This window comes from Saccostrea cucullata, unplaced genomic scaffold, assembly GCF_032062105.1.
Source record: "Saccostrea cucullata isolate Sc308-1 unplaced genomic scaffold, CSIRO_AGI_Scuc_v1 ctg21128, whole genome shotgun sequence".
NCBI lineage: Eukaryota > Metazoa > Mollusca > Bivalvia > Ostreida > Ostreidae > Saccostrea > Saccostrea cuccullata.
The window spans coordinates 79-7,771 of NW_026937083.1; the positions used below are offsets into that span (position 1 = coordinate 79).

The 7,693-nt window shown below is 33.4% G+C and overlaps 2 long non-coding RNA genes across 3 annotated transcripts; one reads left to right on the top strand and one right to left on the bottom strand.

The window, feature by feature from the left end:
* The first annotated feature begins 1,142 nt into the window (after nt 1-1,142).
* On the top strand, nt 1,143-5,078 carry LOC134247262 (uncharacterized). Of its 2 annotated transcripts, none has more exons than XR_009987798.1 (5): nt 1,143-1,376; nt 1,494-1,616; nt 3,746-3,872; nt 4,438-4,543; nt 4,962-5,078. It is a non-coding gene; the product is annotated as an uncharacterized LOC134247262 (long non-coding RNA). The 2 variants fall into 2 exon arrangements; XR_009987799.1 differs by having other exon boundaries at nt 3,749-3,872.
* LOC134247261 (uncharacterized) lies at nt 5,060-7,252 on the bottom strand. Its single transcript, XR_009987797.1, has 4 exons — nt 7,128-7,252; nt 6,386-6,445; nt 5,329-5,500; nt 5,060-5,209 (listed from the first exon to the last, which is right to left on the bottom strand). It is a non-coding gene; the product is annotated as an uncharacterized LOC134247261 (long non-coding RNA).
* Nucleotides 7,253-7,693: the final 441 nt, after the last annotated feature.

Sequence of the window (7,693 nt, forward strand, 5' to 3'; positions counted from 1 at the left end):
TTCTTTGAAACTTATCTTTGAACAGAGCTTAACACAAAGTGTGACGTCACGGAAGGACAGCTAGAAGGAAGGACGGAAGACGGACCATAGGTGCTTGGTTACAGGATGGTGTATTTTGTGTATTATGTGTTTTTCTATGTGTGCCTGAATACTCTCATTAAAATAAAACTAAAAATTCGCCGAAATTAGCTCGTTTTGAAAAATGTCATATTTACTATATATAAAAAGAGTAAAGGAGCGTCACTCGCCATGTTGAAAATCAGGGGGTTCCTCGGTTCACACTTGATTTTAAAGAAATTTTTGAAGCTAAATCTTGTCCGACACCGGTAGGAAAAATGTAGATATTGTTTAAAATCAGGTGTGAACCGAGGCACCCCCTGATTTTCAAGATGGCGAGTGACGCTCCTTTACTCTTTTTATATACAGTAAATATGACATTTTTTAAAACAAGCTAATTTCGGCGAATTTTTAGTTTTATTTTAATGAGAGTATTCAGGCACACATAGAAAAACACATAATACACAAAATACACCATCCTGTAACCAAGCGCCTATGAGACGGACATGACAAACACTATATGCCCCGGCCATATTCATGGTGGGGCATAAAAATCATCATGGTCATGTTTCATCAGGGACTTTTATATTAAAGTTATTATAGCAGCTGTATAGGTCCCTGGTTTCATTATTAGGCCAACAAAGCAAAAATTTCCGCACAAATATATCAAGTGACCAGGTCATTCAGTTGTTTATCAGAAATTGATATAAAGTTGTTTAAATTAAGCGATGCTATTTATTATCTGAACTTCCTTACCTTCATCATGTTCATCCCAAGCTGACGAACAAAAGCCACACTCAGTGAGGGTCCAAGTACTACCGTCACTAACTACGGCAGATTTTATATGTATATCCTGGTATCAGCCGAGACGATATCTGGCATCACAAATAACTGCTTTTTTAGAACACACTAGAATTCCTTTGTCAAGCGATAGAAACATAAAACACATATATCCATCATCAATATACGACAACATTGAATAGCCCAAGCAGAAGCACATGTCTGACATGAACATCTTCATCACGTTCGCCATTGTTTTCAATTTCCGATCCCGATGCATATAACTTGCTAGCATGGCTAATAGGGTCTGTAAGTCTCGTCACGTGACTCGCGAGATTCTACGATAATTTTCACTTCCGGGTACCTGACATGAGGAACTGTGTATTTAGTTAAGCATGTTTCTGGTTTATACAAAGCTTTCGAGGAAAAGTTAAGTAGTTATACAAAGCAGAACGGTTCTCCGACTTACGATGGATGAATTGCGTGTCATAAAAGCTTGGGTGCGAGTGTCCACCAGGAAAAATTCGATCGAAGTACAGGTAAACAATCAGAGAATGTCAACCGTTTCTTATTTATTTTGAGTGAAAATGAAGTGTTTTACTTTATACCCAAATGAAATAGATTTATAATCATCTTTCGCCTAAATTTATTAACAGATTTTTCTCGAATTCGAGGACGATATTGTTATTATCAGCTAACTATATAGAGGAGAAGTTTTGTCAGTGTCCGATGGGTACAAACGTCATATTGTGGAGCCTGCATGCATCACTTTTGCATCTGTTACAGTATTAGATTTATTAATTTATTTAATAAATCTATGATATATTTCATGTTTTTAATTTGTACATAAATGTATTGATAAAGAATATATAAAGGTCACCCAGGTAGAACAGGTAGCACCTGTATTTAATTATTATTGCCTCGGGGTATGAAAGTTCTGGTCTTTGGTCTTTGGTTTGAAGTATACATGGTTTTCATTGGTTTGGACATTGTAAGGTTGTGTTTTATTGGTTTACTTATTTTTCCCTCCAAAAGTTGTTATTTGTGATGGTCATTCTTTGTCCAGTCTTTCAGTAGAGAGGGCCATATTTATAGATTTGCTAATTAAGACTTTTGACATTTGACTAAGACGATATTTCTCTCTATTAAGGTAAGCTAATATTTATATACTAATTCTAATATGATTTCTAATATTTGATTTAACTGTAAAGTCTGTAATTTTGCCAAAGTTAATTCCATAGCACTTTCACGGTCAGAATCTGATTGAGAGATAGAATTTCTGAGTAACTGTTTTATTGATGCAGATAGTAGTTTTTATTTAAATAAATATGTAGATATTTTTATGATAGGTTTACTTATGTAAACTATGGTAATTTGTAGTTATATGATATGATCTGGACCATGTGAGCCATACTGAGTCAGACACTCTATTGATTGGGAGAGGCTCAATCCCATAGATTGGTATGCTATTATTGTTTTATATATTTTATGATATCCTAAAAGAGTAAAGTCTGTGTAGACGTTATTGTAACATTTAGATCAATATTGTTGTATAAAGGTTTTATGATTTTTCAAAGAGTATAATATTGAAAGGGAGCATTATTCTATTTTATAATGTGTAATTCCTGTGAAGAGTTACCTCCCTTTATGCAGCGTATCTGTTAACCGCAAATTGTAGTAACTATATTGATACGGATATGTTAGAATATTTTATGCTATGTATTTATTATTTGTTATTATAATTTTCAGGGCACTTTCCTTATTTCCTATATTCCTATTATTCCCTGTCATCTGTATGTGAATAAATGGAGATGTTCGAACCTGAAACGGACTTATTGTTATATTATAACTAAGAAACCGTTACACATCGGTAAATATATTTTTATAAATAAAGTTTTACCTGTTGTGTGTCGCCTATAGGATCACCTATTTTAGATCTATTTCCCAAAGATAAGATGTTCATATAATTATATTTTGCTGTTTGAAGTATTTCGCTGCATTCAACATTTAACAAAATTCAAAACACTTCAATACAATAAACATACATGTGTAGAATTTCGGGCTTTATGGACCATGGATATCAGCCTGGATAGCTCAGTGGTTTACTTGACACCTGACTGGTGATACACAGGCCTAGGTCCATCACAATACCCTTATAAAGGTATATAGCTTGATAAAGATATATAGCTTTATCAAGGTATTACGAATACCTTGATCAAGGTATTTTATTTAATGTAAATTCAAAAAAATTCTTTTAAAATTTGATACTGAGAGTCGAGTTCTGAGTTGTTGTCAGTAAATTCACCCATGCATGTTTAACAAATCAGTATAAAAACATGTCATGTGAGGAGACGTTTTTTTATGCTTTCTTTTTGATACCAGAGTGTTTTTCATGCACGAGTGGACAAACTGACAAAAACTCTGAAGTCAACTTTCAGTATTTAATTTTTAAAGAATTTTTTTGAATTTTCATTCCATAAAATACCTTGATCAAAGTATTTTAAATACCTTAATAAAGCTATATAGCTTTATCAAGCTATATACCTTTATCGGGGTATTGTGCTGGACCTGATACAGGGGTCCCGGGTTCGATTCCCGTTCCAGCCACAAGTTTTCGTCGTGCATTTCTCCTTTCCTGCTACATTTGGTGCTGTGCCATGCCCTGGAACTGACAGGTGAAAGACCTGCAAGGGATGAGCCGGGGTTAGGGTTTAAAGACCTTTAAGGAGGGAGGAATGTGGTGGTCAGACGGGTTCGATCGTCGGTGGCCAGAGAGCTCAGTTGGTAGAGCACCTGACCGGAGTTTCATGGGGCCTGGGTTCAAATCCTGGTCTGGTCCACTGCATTTTCTCCTCTTTATTTATTTATCAATCTCATACAATTATATACATTAAAACTTATTTTATAGCAGAAAAACAAGAGAACCAGACAGCAACAAAGATGAAAGATGCTGTTGCTGAAAGATCCAGTCAAGCACTAAACTGACTAAACTGACTTGAATGATCAGCCTCCTTAAAAATGCAAATCAAATACAGGTATGAAATTGATCAGATGCAACAGAATAAGTTCTAGGACATATATATAGAATTTATTTTCATAAGACATAGTATATCAAAATATTACAAAAAGGTCATGGATGTCCAGTAATGCATTACCCTCATATTAAAAATCACAGACTCAGAAATCTGATGAAGTTTAAAAAAAAAATTGAAGTGCTAATAAAATGATTACTAATGGTAGGGCAGATTTTAATGGTTAAGGTTGAGTACATCATGATCAAACAAATCATTTTGTTATTGTTGGCCTTAGTAGGGGCACTCTAGATATGAAAATAAGTGTGTAAAACAAATATTTTTAAATCAATTTTTTTTATGAAAAGGCCTTTGACATTTTTTTGGTATAAAAAGGACAATTTCAGTCTGTTTTTCTTGTAAAAATATTGATAAAATTTAATGAAGAAGGTTAAGATTTGTATTAAATATCCAATAAATGGATATTTACCAGATTTATAACTCATTACACCTAAATTATCAGTAATGCGTACTGGAACAACTGTGCAATAATTCGAATGACATTTTACAGAAGTTTGCTAAATTACAGGTTTTTGTCAGCTTATCTGGAAATCTTAGGACATCACTGATTTGATCAAGAACTCACCCAGCGTGAAGACCAGCCATGTGCCTCACCTGTCATGACATTATTAAAGGTAAGTAACCCTATCAGCAAAGAATTGACAAGCAAATCCTTCAAAATATTTTCATTTAAGATACTTATTTAATTGGTAGTTTTAATACCGTGTAAGCGTAATTTTTAGCGAGGCATTATCAGCTAGGTTTCTGAAATTGCTAAAATTGAATATCACTGAAAATTAAATGTGTTTTAGGTGTATTAATTATGTTAATGAAAATTATATACAAATATTATAAAGTTAGTAATCTTTTAAAAATCGCTACAATTACTTCTCGCTAAATAGAAAATACCAAATTTTAAGGAAAAATCATTAAATTTGCATCATGATCTCGCTAAAATTTCCACTTGTACAATATTTAAATTTCTGTAAAATGTTTTGTTACATTTTATAAAAACAAAAAATATATATTTAAATCAAAATCATTTCATTTCAGCACTTTGTGACAGTGGGAAGATGGGATTTAAAACATGACATGGCTCTATATTATTGCATCAAAGACCAATCCAGGTTTATGTATAAAGCGAAGGAAAACAGTCAAGCATCATTTGGAGCCACGTGCACATATGTAACCGCCTCGGCGCCTTCACAATATGTCCTCTTATTTAAGAAATCACAGTGACCAGTTGTACCTATGATGTCGGACGAAATCCTGATAAAAACTTCTGTTGCACTCATCACTAACTGCAAAGAAATGAAATTTTTAGATGACTTGTATCAACACTTTTGTACTACATCTGGCTTGTATTTTCAGATCTTGTTAGCCTTTATTTTCCTTCAAACAAAATTTTATAAGTACTAACCTGCAGGTGTAAAATGTTTGAAACAATTTGCTTGTCTCAGAAGAAAATTCTCTGCCATTAAGCAGTGTCATGAGCAGTTGATTCACTTGATTGAGGTCACAATTCCACCGGCAAAGATTACATTGGGTATTTGTAGCTGAATGGTGCCAAATAAAACACTTTTCACAAGAACCTGGCAAATGTATTAAAGTGGAAGTAAGCATCTACACAAAAAATGAATACTTTCTCAAATATTAACAGTGATATATTATGCCTGTGTACATCCTAAATATATGTATACAGTTGTATAACTAATTACACAAGTAACTAGCAAATATACAATGTCAACTTCCTTAATTTTTTTCTCAAGTTCATGTATAGTGTATCAAAATAAACATGCAATAATTGTCTTGTTACACTGAAGTATTTTTAAGAAAATGTCATTCGTTGAAACAAGTGTGCGAACACTCTGCACAGTTAGCTATTTTTATGGAGAAGTTACATGTACCTACATGTATCGACATGCATTTTGAATCATAGGGATGTAATGTTAGGCACACCGAAGGAGAAAAGTAATTGTTAACAAATGTTTTTACCAATCAAATTTGATATTTAATAAGAAAGTATGTGCCAAACTTAACTAGTATTATGGTTCATTCAACTTAATTTATCTATCATTGTATGTGAGCTTTCCTGAATTTGATAAGTAAATGAACTAGTAGGTTTGATAATGAAGAAAGAAAAAAGAGCAGCCCAAAATTTACTCAATACAAAAGAAAATAAATTCCATCATTAACTACTTGGAAGTTGTCACACTCTTCATGAGTATAAGAATTATGAGAAATACTATACATAATGTAAACATATTACATTTAGCCATATATTTTATTTAGTGGAAAACATAGTCCGCCTATCCAAGTACATCACTAAATGTCTTGTATATGAATTTAATAACTAGCACATTCAGATATCTAATAGAATGATAACTTGTTGAAAATTGAATTTCCACCAAATATTATACACACCAAATGTAATACATTTACAGTATGTATGCCTCATGAACAGAACAAATTTATACCGGTATATGGATGACACATTCAGTCGAAGTGTTGTCCCTTTTTCCATATCTGCTGGATCCCTATAAAATATGATGACAAATGTAGATAAAATGTTCTATCGTTGAAGTATGAATGTCCTATGGACCCAGTCATTGCCTTTTTGGAGACAACGTTAGATTTATCTATCTGACAAATGCCTTCATTAAAAATATTCCTATTTCTAATTCCTATTTTAAGAAAGAAAAAAAAGTCTGTCTCATAATTGTAAGAGTATTCGGGAAGGGAGTCATAAGGCTATACAAGTTATATTGAAATTGAATATATATAGTGTATACATCCCTGTTTACATGAAAGAAGTAATATTTGACATTTTTATTTCTGGATAGAGTACATAACAAGTAAATCTATTTATTTCTACTGTAATACAAGTATAATACATAGGCTTTAGCCCCCCTTTTTATTCCAAATATATACATAATATAGCATTGAAAATTGCTGTTTACCTTTATTTTGTTGGTTAATTCCCCCCCCCCCCCCCATTCTATGTACCCGTCCCGTGTGCTAAATAAATGAAATAAATTTAAGAAACCAATCTTTAGGGAACGTTTTTGTTTGGAAACACATTATTCCAGCTTTTAAAATATTTTAATTTTCCTTTATGCTTTAAAATGTTCGCCAACCACACTGCTAATCGTGACCCATTCGGAATGGCTTGTATGTACGTCGTTTATTAAAACAATAAAGCAGTAAAACGCTGTTTACCTGTATCAATCAATCCATTATATCCTCTTCTTTTCAATAATCGGGAAACAAACGACATGACAGGCTCTGCTAGTCCACCGCGAGGCTTAAAACTAAATGCCAAGCCGTAATTCATTGTCTCCAAGAACGCCCAAGTACCCGGAAGTTAGAAAACGAAAGTGAAAGTTAACGAGACTTACAGACCCTATGGAGCGGGTTACAAGTACACTCTATATAATATACATCTACATGTCATATATGTATTTAGCATAAGATACGATGAAAAAATTTAATGTTATCATCTTTATTAAATTACATGTACGGGATATAGGGCCCATTGATTATTTATTTTATTTTATTTTTGAGAATTTTAACTGCTCTCAGCCGCCCCCCCCCCCCTCTTTAAATTGTCAAAGTTAACGTAAATCACAGTTTCCTCTAGAAAATGTAACTTATATGTCTACGGTAGGCCTCATTTTTTCTCTACAACATCTGTATATCCGAGGCGCTTCCGGGGGCTTCGCCATGTGCACTGGGGGCCTAGCTTAAGGCGTTCCCCAGACCCTTGCCTACGTTTGGCGCCCCCT